Source organism: Typopeltis vanoorti, chromosome 5, assembly GCF_054136105.1.
Source record: "Typopeltis vanoorti isolate ZY-2024b chromosome 5, IOZ_Tvanoo_1.0, whole genome shotgun sequence".
NCBI lineage: Eukaryota > Metazoa > Arthropoda > Arachnida > Uropygi > Thelyphonidae > Typopeltis > Typopeltis vanoorti.
The window spans coordinates 162888629-162905632 of record NC_143553.1 but is presented as its reverse complement, the minus strand read 5'-3'; the positions used below and the strand labels follow the sequence as shown (position 1 = coordinate 162905632).

Here is a 17004-nt window from a genome sequence, read left to right as displayed (position 1 = left end):
AGTACACCAAGTTTTTTGACAGCTGTGGAAGCTACAGTTGAAATGTGATTGTGTTAGGAAAGGTCAAAGGTGCAGGTCAGTCAAAGAAGAGAAATCTGATCGTGTTTGGATATCTTAGTATTACTGAAATTAATTGAGAGGGATGCGAGCTATTTCATGCGGGAGATTAGACAAAACTGGGTTTTGATGGTATTGAAATTTACAAGGTTGTCCTTGTCCCACTGGGATATAGCTAGGAGATTTGAGTTCAGGTCACTGTTCATGGTAGATGTGGAGGATTCTAATACTTGAGCACTACAAATTTGGCTTATCGAATGAAAATGAAGAACGGAGTGTAATGTCGTCAGCAGAGCTATGGATATTATTGGAAGTCTGAGAGAGAGAGAGAAAGAGAGCATGTCATTTAATACAAGAGGAAGAGGGTGGGTGAAAGAACAGAACCTTGGGATACTTCTGCATTGGTGGAAAAATATGAGGAGAGGAAACCGTCCACCACGACATGCAGCGAGTGACCAGTGAGAAAGTTGGCGATCCCTTTGCAGAATGAAGAAGGCAGACTATAGGACGGTAATTTGTTAAGTAGGCTGCTATGCCAAGCCCAAGTCCGATCAAATGGCTTTGAAATGTCGAGGGCATCCATGTGAGTTTCTCCAAATTTTACATGGCGTGAGTCTAGAGGTGATTGGTGAAAGCAAGGAGATCAGTTGTAGATCTCGAGTGGCAGAATCCATACTGCCACTCGAGTTGGTATGTTGGTATGAAGATCGGTTGGTACGTTCAAGAGTTGGGTGGTTCAAGAGTAGGTTTTTGATGCCCTTCTCCATAATTTTAGAGAGAACAGAAGTGAGAGAAATTGGACGGTAGTTCGTTGGTTAACTTTTAGCACCTTTCTTTGGGATGGGCTGGATGTGGACCTATTTCCATGTTGTATGGTAGATGCCAGCTCACTAGAATATATTGAAGAGGCAATACAGGATAGGAGGTAGTTCTGGGGCACATTTTTTAACACAGTAGGTTGGATGACATCAGGACAAGATGCCTTGTTTGTGTTCAGGTTATTAAGGATCTTTTGGATTTCTTTTTATCGGAAGATTATGGGAGACATGAAGGGAGCTCTTCTTGTCGGAATGGAAGGAACTTTGCCCACGTCATCAATGCAGGAATTGGGAAAGAAGAGTGATTCCAGTGAGTTGGCCTTATGTTTAGGTGAGGTAACTACAGTATATTTCAGATGTGAGAGTGATAGAAAGCTGTGTGGTCAGAAGTTGCGCCCAGTGGCCTTGGAAAGGAACCAGAAGGAGTGACTGCCATTTGGGCAGAAGGCGAATGTGCATTATTTGGCCCTTTTAAAGTTTGACTTGGAATTGGTGATCATTATTTTACAAATGTTGCGAGCTGTAGTATAGGCAAGATTGGTCTTGAGCAAATGGTGGTAAGCGGAGGTTTTTCTTATATAGCATTGGCACACTATTGGTGAGAACCACGCCTTGGATGGTGGCTGAGAATTAGAAGTGGAATAAACGATGAAAGCCTTCATTTCTGTGAGGATTATTTCTGTCATTTTGTTTGAGCAGGTGTTTGGATCAGAAGAACTGAAGCAGTAGTCGATCCATGTGAAGGAGGAATTGAAGTCACGGACGTTCTACCAGTTAGCACTCTTGTAGCGCCAAAGGACACGAGACTGTGAACTGGTAGGTGAAGGTATTTCTGTGCAAAAGAAATTTGTATGATTTTGTGGTTAGAGTTACCAAGAGGAGAACTGCCAACTACAGTATACAGTACTTTGAAGAGGAACTTGTTCGGAAGAGGTCAAGTGCGTTGGCATGGACGAGATCGTTAGGAATAGGTCATTGCTGTAGCAAACACCTCAGCATTTTGATAGGTGAAACTGGAGAAAGGAAGTCAATATGATTTGTGAATCTTGAAGTCCCCAAGAAGGATGACCTCACTGTTGGGGTATTTCGACTGCAAAAAGTCGAGCTTTAGAGAGAGAGATAGTTGAAGAAGTCAGAGTGGTTGACGGAGTTTGCAGAGCGATAGATAGATAGCATAGGAAAAGGGCTTGTTGATTTAGTATTTTGAGTCAAAACAGATCAAACAGTGATCTGTGAGACTCACAAAACAGTGAGTCTCTGACACAGTATATTGGCTCTGGTGAATGCATAAGTGCCGCCCTCGTGCTGAAAAGAGCTGTATAATGTGTAGTTCGGGCAGTTGGGGTGGACAGTGGCTGTTGAAGTTGCTGTTTGGGTTGGGATAGTGATTTTGGTTTAGATGACGGTAGTTGGTGGTGCACATCGTTTAGACTTTTGTTTAGGCCACGGATGTTGTTGAAGTGGATATCACATTTCTTTGGGTTGTGGTTCATTGTGTTTGGTGAGGAAGAGATAAAAAGGAAGTGGACCATGCAGTGAGAGGTGGCAGACTCGCAAAGCAAACATACCGCCCACACAGAGGGAACTCGGTCTCCTGTCCATAAGTGTCCTCGACAGTGTCTTCTGCAGCCAATGTAGTTGGTCTCCCTGCAGCCACGAACTGGCAAAATATGGTTGCATGATTTGACGCTGGCTGATCGGAAAGCCTCCAGATTAGTTACAACTGGTGTGATCCCGTGTACTATCCAGCGGTCAGCCTGCAGAATTTTACTGCTCGAATGGGGGTAGGGGACAGAAACTGGATCCCTTGATTCGCAAACAAGACATCTATCACCTAAATGTCTTGTTTGCATTACCTCCAACTATGAAAGATATACGTTTGCGATGGCAATGCTGGTTTCTGTCACTTTTTCCCTTCTTTGTGAAGTGTTCCCTCAATTTTGAATAGGGTTCCTCAATTATATTTACAACTAATATAATGGCAACTGTGATCATATTCGTGTCTTTCAGCGCAAAATTCTCAATTAAAAAACAGTTCTAGAAAACTTGCTCAGACCAGATTCTAATACAGTTTTTTTCCATCCCAAAGGGTTCTTGTAGTTTTCGATTCGCTAATCTCCCCTCACACACACACCCAAACTAAAATCAGCGACTTTTAAAAGCGAACACTAACCCTATTATTATGTTCGCTTTTAAAAGTCGCTGATTTTTCAGTTATCGAAAGCGATGTAGTATCAAATAATAATAATATTTCTCTTTGAGTAAAGATGTAATGTAAGACTAGAATTCATACGGCCAACAAAAGAAGTGAAATTCATTTGGTGTCACAAATCCCAAAGATTTTAAATTGACTATAACTTTTTAACAACGCGTGGCAGTGAGTCATGCCTCAGTGTTGCTTTCCCTTTCGTAACCCGCTACTCGACGCCATAGACGACAGGCTGTTGCACGCAAGCGAGTTTAGTGTGCAGAGGTGTAAAGTGTGCTGGGGTCCACCAGACCCCACCTTACCAAAAGTGTGACTATATTTACTTCCGAAACGTGAGTTGTTTTCATGTATATTCTACTAAAATATTATCGTTACTGCTGTGTCGTCTCTATTTTTACATACCAACTATAAGCAAATACGTTTTCGTAAACATTTAGAGGGTGTTTTGAGAATAATATCTTTTTTTTTTACCAGATGAGTTACGAGCAGTAAGAACAGAGGTTACGTTAACTTACAGATGACGCTTTGACAGACGAGGAGCCCTTTAGCGGAGATAATGATAGTGAAATTGATTTAGAATTAGTCAGTAACCATGAGTCTGATACAGAACAAGACTGTGAGGAAGAATCCACTAATATTGATTAAAAAATATGGATTTCTAATACACTACATTATTTGGGTGGGTCTGTGGGACCCCACTTTACCACTTTTGTTACATTTTTCTACCTCACCAGCGCCAGGTTAAGATACAATAGACCAGTGGAATTCAAATAGATCACTAGAAGCCACAAGTATAGTGAATAAAAGTTATAAATGTACAAAATAATACATTATTCAATAGCAACTTTTTTTTCAATTAATATTTTCTGTTTGCAGAAAATATTAATAACGGATTCGGACCGCAAGATTAATTTTCCGTAGCTTCGGCGAAAATTTCTGCCTCTGATTTATTTCGTTTTGTAACTCGCTAACAATTCTGTGGTTTATCTCAATCGCTTTTCCAAAGTCCTTTCTGCCTCAGAAGTACACGGATTTGCCGAATTCTATCAGACGGAAGTGTTGAATTTCAATCGATTCCGTGTTACAAGTCACCTTCTATTAGTTCGCTCACGTGAGCTGAATGTTAACAACACTCCGTGCTCCTTTCGCTACCTCGGGTCGCGTTAAGGAAGTGATCCCTTGTCAGGCCTGCAACAACATGCGTGCCCGTCTCAAACTACTCTTGCAAATGCAGGTCGCCGTTAGAACAGGGGGGAGGGGGGGAGGGCAAGGGGGTTAAGTCGCAGTGAAGTGCACAGTAATATACACTGCTGTGCGATTGATTTCAGTCAGGTGAATCCGAACACTGCCGTTTATTAACACCCTAAGGAAGGAGGGGGGGGGGCAGGCGAAAAGGAACTGGAGAGTAAAAGAACTGGAAATAAAGTGATCCGAAGCGCTGTGAAATAAAGAGAAGACAAGTTAGTCGGATAAAAATAGTGAGAAGAGGAGAGAGAGAGAAAAAAAAAGAGATATTAGAGAAAAAGTAAATAGTACATAAAAATAAAAGAGAAAGTTTTCCCTGTGAGCATTGTGTTTGTCTCTTATGGTAGCTCATTGTTCAGTGTTATCGGAAAAATCTGCCCTTATTAATAATAATAAAATTGTATAAAGCAATACGTGGTCCATATTGAAGTTGAAATTCAGCAGCTGGAATTGAATAATACAGAAAGAATGCTTATTCGACACCTGTAGTGAATTGTACAAGATCTTACCCACGGCACTAATGCTAATGTACTTCAGCAGTGGACTTACTAAGCTTTAGACTCTCGTGCTGATTTCAGGATGCTCTCATTGCTTGCCTTGCCCTGAGCACCCTGGGGGCATGACAGACTTACTAGAGAATGACTTCTCGAATCCCGTCGGACCATAATATGGAGCACTGTTTTCAGTGCGAAGTTAGGAAAATAAAATAAAAATAAAAACTTAAATGCAAAAACTTTATTGGGTGGGTTTTGCATTTAAAAAAATAATTAATTAATTAAACAGTTCACGCTATCTCCACTGTTGATGAATCACCTACGAACGAAAGTGGCATTAAATCTAATGTGAAATAGGAGTATTTAACCGAATGCCTTATTTGGGATGAAAATCAACAATAGAAAGATTAAAACTAAAAACTGACGAGAACAGGAAAGAAGTTAATTATATTTTCTGAATGGAGATAGAATCAGTGAAGTATTTCAGCCCTTTTAAAAAAGACGCAATTTTTAGTGAAGGTGGCAATTTAAATATGGACATGAACAAAAGAATATGCAAAGTTTGTATGAGAGAGAGTTAAATGAATACATTTATATGAGATAAAACAGAAATTAGCCAAATTACTGAAGTATCTGTATAAAAGACAGCATTCAAACAAAATTTAATTAACAGATCTGAGAGATCGGTTAGAAAAAAAAAAAAAACGATTGATCAAACAGCATCAATGGCAGAGTCATATTAAAAATGAAGATATCAAGGAATTTGACAATGTTAGCATTCAGGAGTGCGAAGGCTAAGAAAAGATCCGGGAATGTGTTCAGCCGATATGAACTACTGATCACTCACCGGATCCTTTTCAAAATTCACTGCTTGAGGTAAAAGGCGTTGGTAAATTCAGCAAAACTTATGCACCGGGTTACTCACCTTAAACCAATAGGTGCTCAAAATAAATAAGTTTTGAAGCCTTGTAACAGTTCACAGTTAAACGAAACGAAGTACTCCCATTATAGAATGAAGCGCTATGAAGAATTGAAATTTCTTTATAAATATTATTATTATAATAACCACATGTAAACAAATTACGTAATGTAAGTATCATATGTAATCAAATGTATGTAATAACTGTAACAAATGTATGCAATGTAATAAAAAAAATTAAAATATATTAAAGAAAGACCTGACCTCCAGGGAGTCAGGGACTCATCGAAGGAGGCCACATACTACACACACCAACTATCATACTTATTCTTGAATTCATTCAAACTGCTTGCACTCACAACATCCAACGGCAATCCATTCCGATCACGCACCACCCTCTGAAAGAAAAATCTAGCCCTCACACCCTTCTTGGCGGCCTCTCAGCTTCCAAGGTTCCCCTCGTTCTTTCCCCACCCTCCATGAATTGAAAAATTTCATCAATTGAAATTCTGTATAACCCTTTCAGAAGTTTGTAAGTCTCAATCCTATCACCCCTCTTTCTCCTGTTTGCTAGTATCTGCAGTCTACAAATTCTCAATCTGTCTTCATAATCAGTATTCCACAATCCTGATATCATTTTTAACACTGTCCTTTGTACTCTCTCCAATATATTTCCAGAATCACAACGGAAATCAGGAGACTAGACCTGCGCACAATAAGTGAGGTCTTATCAAGGCCTTGTAAAGAGACAAAATGACATCCTTATCTTTACAGAACGTTCGTTTAGCATTGCAATTATCTTTTGAGTTGTATTTGCAATCTTTGCTGATTGCAAATACAACTGTATGGCCCTGAACTTCAACTTGCTATTTATTAACACTTCAAGATCCCTAGCCTGATCAGTTTCTTTTAGCATAATCTCACCAACATAATACGACATTAGCTATATAATCACGCCAAAGTGAATGACTTTACATTTACTGACATTGAACTGACACCCATTTTCGCATGCACAAAATTCCAGTCTATTCAAATTATTCTGCAAGTACTGCATATCAGCAGCATTCCTGATTACTCAATCTATCTTTGCATCATCAGAAATAGCTATACGTACTTCTCAATATCATTACTGTACAGATAGAATAACAGTGGATCAAGGACTGATCGTTGTGGAACACCACTAGTTACTTTAAATCTTGCAGACTCACATCCCCGATATATCACTTTTTGATATCTGTAATCTTAACCACCCTAATATTTTATAATCTAAACTCATATTCTCCAATTTATGCAACAGTCTTCCGTGCTGTCAATAGCCTTAGCAAAATCCAAAACTATCATGGTATCCATTCTCCATGTCTAGTTCAATGGTAACATTGTTATAGAATGTGAGAAAGTTGCTAAAACATGACTTTCCATTAATAAACCCATGTTGTTCATTGCAAAGTAGAGATTCTCTGTCAACCTATTTCAGAATGAGAATCCTAACCAAATTCACCACCACACCTGAGATACTGATTGGCCTTTGGTTGGATAGATCGGTCTTTGCACCACCCTTATGCCATGGGATAACCATATATTCTTTCCATTCCTGCAGAATCTTCCCTGTTCTGATAATAAAATTATATAGCCTTGTCAAAGAAAGCCAGTTCAGCTGAATACTCTTTTAGCACCTGTGCTGATACTCCACCAGTTTCTATTGCTGAATTCTTATTCAGTTTGTACAACAGCTGCAATACCTCCTCTTCATACACCTGAGTTTTTTCAGACGAGGTAGCAGTGAACTCAGTGTTGCATACACCAGGTTGATTGCTTTTAGCAAAATGGGCACTTAGCTGAACAACCTGTTCTGAATCTGTAACCCTCACGCCATCTGGATTTAGAAGAGTTATTCTTTCATATTCATTCTTTCTTTTACTTGCAGCATATCGAGAGAATTCTTGTACGTTGTCTTTAGCACGTAGAGCCAGTTTCTTTTCATACTCAGACTTTGCTTTCCGTACAACAGTTGTGACTATTCTAGCCTGCTGCTCATAATTTTCATAACGGACGTCATCTTTATGCACACGGGTTTCCTTCCACATCATCCTTTTCTTACGAATCTCTTGCTTAATAAGATTACACATCCATTTAATTCCTACTCTATGTATTCTTCTAACTCTCGCGACACATTCTTATACCGCATAATTTAAGTATTTTTTAAGTGCTTCCCATGCACTGTCGATAATCTTCCCATCCAGCAACCGATCCCATTCCACTGAACTCAGTATTCTCCTCAGTTGGTCATAATTTCCTACTTTGTAGGTCAGCATGTTACCATTTTTGAATGGAACATTCATAGTCACTTCCCAAGTGAGTACCTCATGATCACTGTCATCAACCGGAGGCAGAATAGTTACGTCTTTAACTGAAATGACCTCTGACACCATAATCAAATCTAACACTCTTTGCCCTCGAGTTCCTTCTGTCACATGCTGCTTGAAGAAGTTGTCCTCCAACAGCTCAATAGATGCATTTCATTCTTCTCATGAGATTCTACTGCTACCCAAACAATATTTGGATAATTAAAATCACCGATTATGATTACTCTTTTCGCACGCGCTCATCTTTTCTATTTGGTGATGAATTTCTTCATCACTAACAACCGATCCACCAGGTCTGTAATAACACCCTACTATGTAATTCATCTTGTTAGATTCCAAATTCTTTGTATTTGATTTGTATCTTCAAAAAATAGTGATGAATCTCTGTTCTGATAAAGTGCACTCACATAAATTCATAATAGATTGCTTCAAATTCACGGACACATGAAATACTGTTACTAGTAGTACAATCATAGTTCTGATATATATACTATATTGAGAACTATGAGTTTATCGAATGAATTTATATTGTATTTAAATATATATATATATATACATATACATATATATTTTTATACATATATATTATTATTAAATATATAAAATATTTTATACATATAAAATATTATATGTATAAAATATAAAATATTGTAAAAATATATGAAATATTTATATATTTTTGAATACAATAAATATATATATGTATGTCTAAATTTATCTAAAATCTCTAGACAGGTTCATCTCCTCATCGACCTCTGATCCGAACCCGGGTCTTTTCAACAATGACAATAATATAAAGGATTGTACGAATTCCTATCAAAATTTTAGTAGAATTCAATAAACATTTTGATTCTAGTATTTTATTTATTTATTGTTTCGGGTTAGCGGCTTGGAATATTTACAAACTTATCAATAAAATAAAATACAAAAGCAATCAGAATCTCGAGACGTCATTCTGTGCTTTTATTTCCACCTTTCCGTTTTAATGTAAAGGGACAAAATATCCCCTTCTGTATTTGATTTGTATCTTCAAGAAAATAATGATGAATCCCTGTTTTGATAAAGTGTACTCACATAAACTGTAGAGAAAGGTTATTTTAACAATCTTTCTACAGTGTAGCAGTTCGGTATCAAATATGCCCAGGAGAAATTTTGTTAAAACAACATTTGAATGTTCTGAAGCAAGTAGACACTTTCTTGTTTGTTGATGCATCCATATCGGATGACATGCTATAAATTCTCAGAAAACCAGATATGTAACATGAAGTGGTGAACTTCTGATCAAATAGATAACATGCAAGAACAGCCTACGTTATAAACCAAATAGTGTGAAACCAAAGCTACATCATAGAAATGTACTTTTATCTCATCACAATTCAATTGCTTTTCGTAAGATAAATTTAAAACCTTGATTCATTTTTAGTAAATGCTATTTTCTGAATCTTTTGATAAAATTTTGTCATTGTGATATTTGGACCACTTACTTACTTCGCTCAACTCAATAAAAAATACTAAAATAAAATATTGAAAATACTACTAGTACGTGAATTCTCTGAACACGGAGAAAAATAAAATAAAAGTACTTCTTTCTCTTTCATATAAAGTATTACAAAATAACTAGACCAGGTTGAATTTAGAATTGCATTATTATTATTATTGTTGTTGTCGTTATTATTATTACACCACTAATTATATACTTATTCAAACTCAGCATTGTGAATAAATGTATCAGAAAGTATTAATAATCACAATATCTTAATTTTACATACATCGGAACTCTGTGCACATGATAACAATAATCAATATTAGCAGTCAACATATAAACAAAAAAGATATCTAGTAAACACTATTAGAAGTCTAATCATATACTTCAATGACATCTAAAACATCTTCATAAAAGCCAAACATTGGCTTCGAAATTATGTAAAATATTATTAAATCGTTATTATTATTATGCATAATAATGAACTATTATTATGTTACTAGAATCTAATTTAATAATGTTTTTTATTATTATTATTTTATTGGTCATATTTTAATAATTTGATTAAGAACCGTCTATCATGCTCTAAAGAGGACGCTGTGATCGACCATAAACAATACAAATAGTGGATTTCAAATTCAGTATTGGAAAGGGCAATCAACGATATTATTAGGAGATTAGTTTAATTACTAGATGGAATGTTGACAAAAATATTGTAGTTTTGTTTATATATTTCTCTTTTTTTATTAATATAATTTATTTCTGTTTTCAATAACGAATTTTCTTTTTTTTTCTTTGCATTTCTAATTAAACCACGGAGATAGACTTCCACCCTACAATTAGCCATATTATTTTATGCTTTCTTGAGTCAGCAATGTTCGCTATGATATCCCTCTAATTATTAGAGGTTTGCAAAAGTACAGTGTTTGGTTTCTAGAAAAGAGTTTCTACATTATCTTACATTTTAAAACATGCGTTATCTAACTCTTATAGACCATGTTAATAAATGTGTTATAATGTACTATAAAGCACATTTTAGTACGGTTGTTTAGTAACCTAGAATCAGGGGTAATGAAATATATATTTGTGAAATAAAATTAATTAATTTCTATAAAATATAAAAACATATTATATTTTTAGAAAATAATATTAATTATTTAAACAAATACTTTATTTTTAAGTAATGTACTATGTTTTATAAATACACCTTTTATAAGTAAGTATAGAAATTATAGTGCTTCTGGCAATGCTGTAGCCAATGAAGGTTTAACTGAGGCTTGGCTATTGCCGTTATCCAGCCATGACTAGAGCTTTTTAGCTCAATAACACTCCATCCACACAGATTTTCTTCATTCAGATGACTGGATAAAGAGTCAAGGACTCAGTCCATCGCCCAGTTCTTTTAAGAACTTAAGAACTTAACAGCGATCGACTTTCAATGAGCTGATTATAGGAATTCTTTAAGAGTGAGGACAAACGGTTAGAAGTGACGCCTCACAGATATAAAAAAAAATTAAAAGTAGATATTATTATTATTAAAATACTTAATTCGGGAATAAGATAAAACAACGATTAAAAATATTCCTACTCTAGTTGATGACATAATAATAATGATACTACAGTACATTAAATTATAAAGTAGAAGCAGCAATTATAGAAAGGAGGTTGACATTGTTTTCAAATTATTTCAGAAATATTAATGACTTTCATAAAATAAAGTACAATTGAGATTGATATGATTTAAATAATATATATACCATTAAAAATTAATAAATAAATTTTCTACACCGTTTGTTTTCCCAAATAGCGGTATTCTTTTAGTTTTAACATTAGCAAATTGGTTGAAAATGTTTCACGTTTCCTAATAATATATATCTTTCACATCTAATATATCATAAAATGGTCAAATTTCCTGAGATGAAGAGATGAAAAAAAATTAAAATACTTAACTCGGGAATAAGATAAAACAATGACTAAAAATATTCATACTCTAGTCGATGACATAATAATAATGATAGTACAGTACATTAAACATCAAATTATAATGTAAAAGCAGAAATTATAGAAAGGAGTTTGACATTGTTTTCAAATTATTTTAGAAATATTAATGACTTTAATAAAATAAAGTAAAATGAAGATATGATTTAAATAATATATATGCCATTAAAATTAATAAATAAACTTTCTACACCGTTTGTTTTCCCAAATAGCGTATTCTTTTAGTTCTAGAATTAGGAAATTGGTTGAATATGTTTCACGTTTCGTAATAAATATTTCTTTCAGGTTTTCTGATCTGATATCTAATATATCTAATATATCTAATATATAGTCATAAAATTGGTCAATTTTTCTGAGATGAAGGGATGAAAAAAAAAGTAAAGTAAACTGTTTTTTTTTTTAAAACAATGCCTAGAAAATATTCCTTCCCTAGTCGATGACGTTTATAATAATGATACTACAATGTATCAATTCGTATCCTAAATGAGATTCGAACTGGAGTACTATAAACCAAATGGCAATGTCGTTACTAATTAAACTAATTTGTCTAAGAGAAAAAGCAAACGTTTGTATGGCATACATATTGATATATCATTTTAAGGTATATTACCAAACAAAAATTTTAAAAAAAGAAAAGAATCTCATATACTTTATTTCATTATGGATCTTAAATTTGTGCATACGACACCATACCACAAGATTAAAACTTATGAAAGATTTTAATCTTCTGGTATCCAGAGTATATTTCTTCGTCAAACCCAGCCATAACCTCAAGTAATCGTTTTTGGAGGCAGTGTGGTTTCATTTTCTCTCATCAATTGCTCTTATGCTTCTCTCTCTCTTTTCAGATGAAAATAAAATAAAATTCGTATTCATAAAGTGTAAAATTCACAGCAGCTTTTTGCGTGAATTTACTTTTATGTTTCTAAACACAGAAGTAAATGCAGAGAGAGAGAGAGAGAGAGAGAGAAAGAGAAGCCTCTCTCTGTATTAGGATGAACATTATAACAGAAAGAAAAATGCGTGTGTTGTCTGAGGATTGCCAGACATTTAAACGCTGTACCGTACTGTGCAACGTAATTGTAATTTCCCAATATCTCAATATCGTAATCTGCAGAACCAGTGCATCGATTTTAAATCTTTACACGACATTTTCTTCAGAAGAATACACTTCTAATATCAGTAATACCTTTAATAATAAGTTTAAATTTTTTACGTTTTGTATTATTTATTTTAATTCTGTAACTGTTTTTTAATGAAAAATGACGGAAGTACCAACCGCATTGAACAAATAAGTATATTCACAACATAAATGTTTTTCAGAATACTTTCGTTATTTTAAAATAGGACGACCTGGCTGACCTACTGGATAATGTATCCATACTCTAACCAACTGACTGCTTGTTTAAATCTCATCTTCAGAATGGATGTTTATGAAAGTCTTTACGAGAAGGGCAGCTGCACGAAGAACAGGATGACCTCACCTTTATTCCATCCACGTTACCACTAATACCAACAACATACGATATATATATTTTTTTCAAGGTACAACACTGTGAATACTTCTTCAAGATGATGATAACGCAAATGAAAAACAGCCTTCCTTTTCTACTCAACTTGTGCCGCAATTTTTTTACCCAATTCTACTGTGTCTTCTGAATCCATCTGAATTCAATCTTTATTGTTTTCTCAAAATCTTTAATGATGGAGATCTTTTAATATCGTCATATTTACGAGCGTCTTCCATGCTGTCCTCCCTTTCTGAAAATACAGTCTGATGCGACAGGAGTATCATCATCATCGATACTTTCTATTTTCATTTCGGTGCAGGCCAAGCCTCCAGGTGCTTTTCTCTGCAACATCTTGAGCCTCTAACATAACTGCATTGGGAGGTGCTTCGTCTCGATCTGCTTCTATCTTCATTCGACTTGTGACTCTCTTCAAGTTTCTCTTCCTGAGAAATCTGTAACATGCAGGAAAGTATCACTGAAACTAGCATAAATATGTACTAAACCAAATATGTTTTTTCTTTCACGGGATTGTGGTCTCAGAGTAACAACTAGCTTTTCTTTCTGTTGTTTACATTTACGTGGTGCCATTCAAAGACGTAAAAATTAGTAAATCTCACAGGATCACATACAAAAAACAGAACGATAAAATGAATTCAGGTTTTTTTCGTCAATTTAAGAGAATTTTGAAAGGCAAACAAATTTGATGTTGATATCGATTAATCACGCGATGAGAAAGTATTTTTCTGAAGACAAAGTACGTTTGAAAGATGCTTCAGTAGTAGGAACAAATTTGTAATGCAAAGAGAGAGAGTTAGCAACGAAAGAGGTGAATTCTTCCGGTGGAAAGATAAACCATCCTTTGGTTTTCACTCCTTTATTTACTTTTTGATCCAACTCACAGTTTTCCAAACACCGAAAAAAAAAACCGCTACATTACTGCACAAGTAATAGATGTCATGTTATAAAACTTCCGAAGTTGGTTCTGGATAATATGGCTACTATTTTTATTTTTTTTCTTGACACACATTGTATTTTTTTAAACATTATAATGCCTTGCTAAAAATCGAAAACCACACTCCACTGTGAGGTCGTTTCAGAAAGCTCTTGGTGATTTAGGTTGAAATATTTACTTTTTTTTTTATTCCCGTAAGTGCTATGCAGATCAACCCGTTCAGAGCAGGAGTGAGGTTACCAGAATGAAAAATTCGACTTGAAAAAAAAAAAAAAAAAGAGCACTGAGAAATAACTGCATTTGTTCAAGTGGTGACCATAGCAACGGATGAAGACCATTGATTTAGAGCAGTGATCACTACTTTGATGGTGATGCAAAGTGTGGGTTGTCACTTTCAACGCAGGTCAGATTTCGGCAAACACACACACACACACCACACGTGTGTGTGTGTGTGTGTGTGTGTCATTATTTGGGAGACTTACGAGAGTCGTTAAAGATGCAAAAGCTCGCCAGGAGGCCACCTTATCCGCCGCCTACGGTAAAAGACAAAAGACGAACGTAAAGATCGCCACAACACGACACTGAGGCTCGCGCCGTCATTAGTTCCCTGACAACATTCCAAACACCGAGGACCACACCTACAGCACGCCTATGTGGCGTTCTGTGGAGAACCAACTTACGGCCGATTGCTCCGTATTTCATCCTCGACTTCGCTTGACATCGTCATCAGTGTCTGTCAAAACATCGTGACATGTCTGTCCATTGGAAGTCTCTTTTCTTAAGAAAAAGTTTTTTTTCCTCCTCGGTCTGTTGGAAGCATACGTGTTCTACTTGATGGCAAATTTTGTCTTCTTTCCACATCAGACGTTTTCTGCTAAAATGTTTTTTTTTTTTTTATTTCTTGGAGCTGGATATTAACCGTTTAAGAAAATAAGAACAAAAATTCTCGAGTAGGTTGGTCTCCTTCTTATTATTGATCTTAATTATCATATTTGAATTCCGTAGCGACTATCGATTTATCGAAGCGATGGCTAAAACGCATCCTTCAATGACATCGATCGGAAGGCAAAATATTTGCCTCTTGAGAACACTTTCCCAAGACATCTGGGAACGAGACTACAATACTCTATCACATGACTTGCGCTTTGTGGATTATCTACTTTAAACGTCCCCCAGTGTTCAAAGAAAAGCGATTTTTAGTGTCCCTCTTGTCGCCCATTAATAAAGCAGAGTTACAACTTTTTTTTTTTGCCGTTTTTGGAGTCATTTTTCATCGGGCGTGATAGATCGTCTCATCATCCTCTTCCTCGGCTAAAATAAACATTTGATCGTACGGTGTCACCTCCTCGCGTCACAGCGTGTTACCTGTCTCTGGATGATGGATGAGAAGCATTTAACGAGGGGAGAGTTCTGTCTAAACACCTTGCAGCCGTTAACACCCTCCGCAGACACACTCTAATTACAGATATTTAGTTAGATAAAGAGTGAAATCGATCCCGTTTACCGTACAACTGGACGGGCGTTGATTACTTCCTCTGTGTGTGCAATGTGGTATTGTGTTTGTATGGATTTTCAATTTGAAAAGCCCAACAGAAAGTTATTATGAGTTCTAGCGATACTTGTGAGGTTAATGCCTTACAAGGATTCTGGAGGAGTTATCTGACTTAAATTACAAAGATTCTTGTGTAGGAGAGAAAGGAGAAAGCGATTAGCGACAAACCATCTTGAAAACAATGCTACACAAGAAGCTCCCAAGTATTTTTAAAACCAGTTGCTTTCGGCACCGAACGGAGCTGTAAATAATCTAAAAACAATTGATCATGGTGTCACATCTGATTTAAAAAAACGTTATTTGGAAAGCAAGAAACAACAGGTAGAGAGATAATCACAGACAATCATAAAAAAGTGAGTTTTGCTGCTAAGCCCGGGTCTGCTATAACGTCATCAGCCTATTTAGAACATCTACAGTTATCAAGAAAGGTCACCTTATTTTGGTAATAGCACAAGCTAATAAATTAGCTATTTGTATTCAAAATTTTATAAATTTTGAATTCAAATCATTATCAAACTTTCTTGCACTGTGTCGAGTTGACCCTAAATCGAACTACTTTTGATGTCGAATGATAGGAAAGTCTTTGATCAATCTAAATTGTTCTTTGGAATTATTATCCCAAAATTCACTGACGTTGAATTTTGCAGTGCACTACTTAAAAAATATTCATTTCCTCTTAATTCCATAATTGCATGTGAATTCAAACAATAAATAAATATAAGAAAACAGCAAATATCCAAAAATATATAAAATAAAAGCATCCACACCTCAATGTATTCTACAGCCATGTAGCAAATATCATGATACCAAAATACACTGCAAAAAACCCGCAAAACGTTACTGTCTATAATGGTGAAGCAAAATTCTTTTATAATCCCTGCTATAAGATTACTGTGTAGGGGAATGTTTATGAGCTAAGTGCTCTGCCCGAGTGGGTGGGAGTTATAGATCCTTGTTAGGAACCAGGATGGCCTTAGGTCTCTATATTTGAAGAAATCCGATTCATCATAGTTTGCTGCTTGTTGCATTAATTCATTTGGATGTGAAGATGATGTTGAGAAGAACTTTACTGCTAAAGATTGCAGGAAAGAGTAGATGTAGGGGATATTTGTGTCCCGATGAAGTTGAACATTTCTAATATACCATGGCGCATTTAAAATCATGCGTAGGCATTTGTTTTGTGCTCTCTGCAGTTTGAGGATTTATGCTTGAAGTGTGTCTTTAGGCTGGGGACGCGTAAATAATAATAGGTCGAATCATCAACTGATAAAGGAGCAGTTTTATTGTGGTATCCAGCTTGCTATTCCTATTGATAAGAGGGTGAAGCTGTGCAATGACTCTCGATGATTTTGTACATGAGGCTTTTATACAGTATGTGGACTGAAGGTTAGTTTTCTGTCAAG

The 17004-nt window shown here is 35.7% G+C and overlaps 1 protein-coding gene and 1 pseudogene across 1 annotated transcript in view; both read right to left on the bottom strand.

Annotated features, from left to right (window-relative positions):
• LOC150107016 (cell adhesion molecule Dscam1-like) overlaps nucleotides 1-17004 on the bottom strand; it is a 754963-nt gene that overhangs the window by 669759 nt on the left and 68200 nt on the right. The window lies entirely within an intron of this gene.
• LOC150107017 (small ribosomal subunit protein uS11A pseudogene) lies at nucleotides 13317-13685 on the bottom strand (annotated as a pseudogene).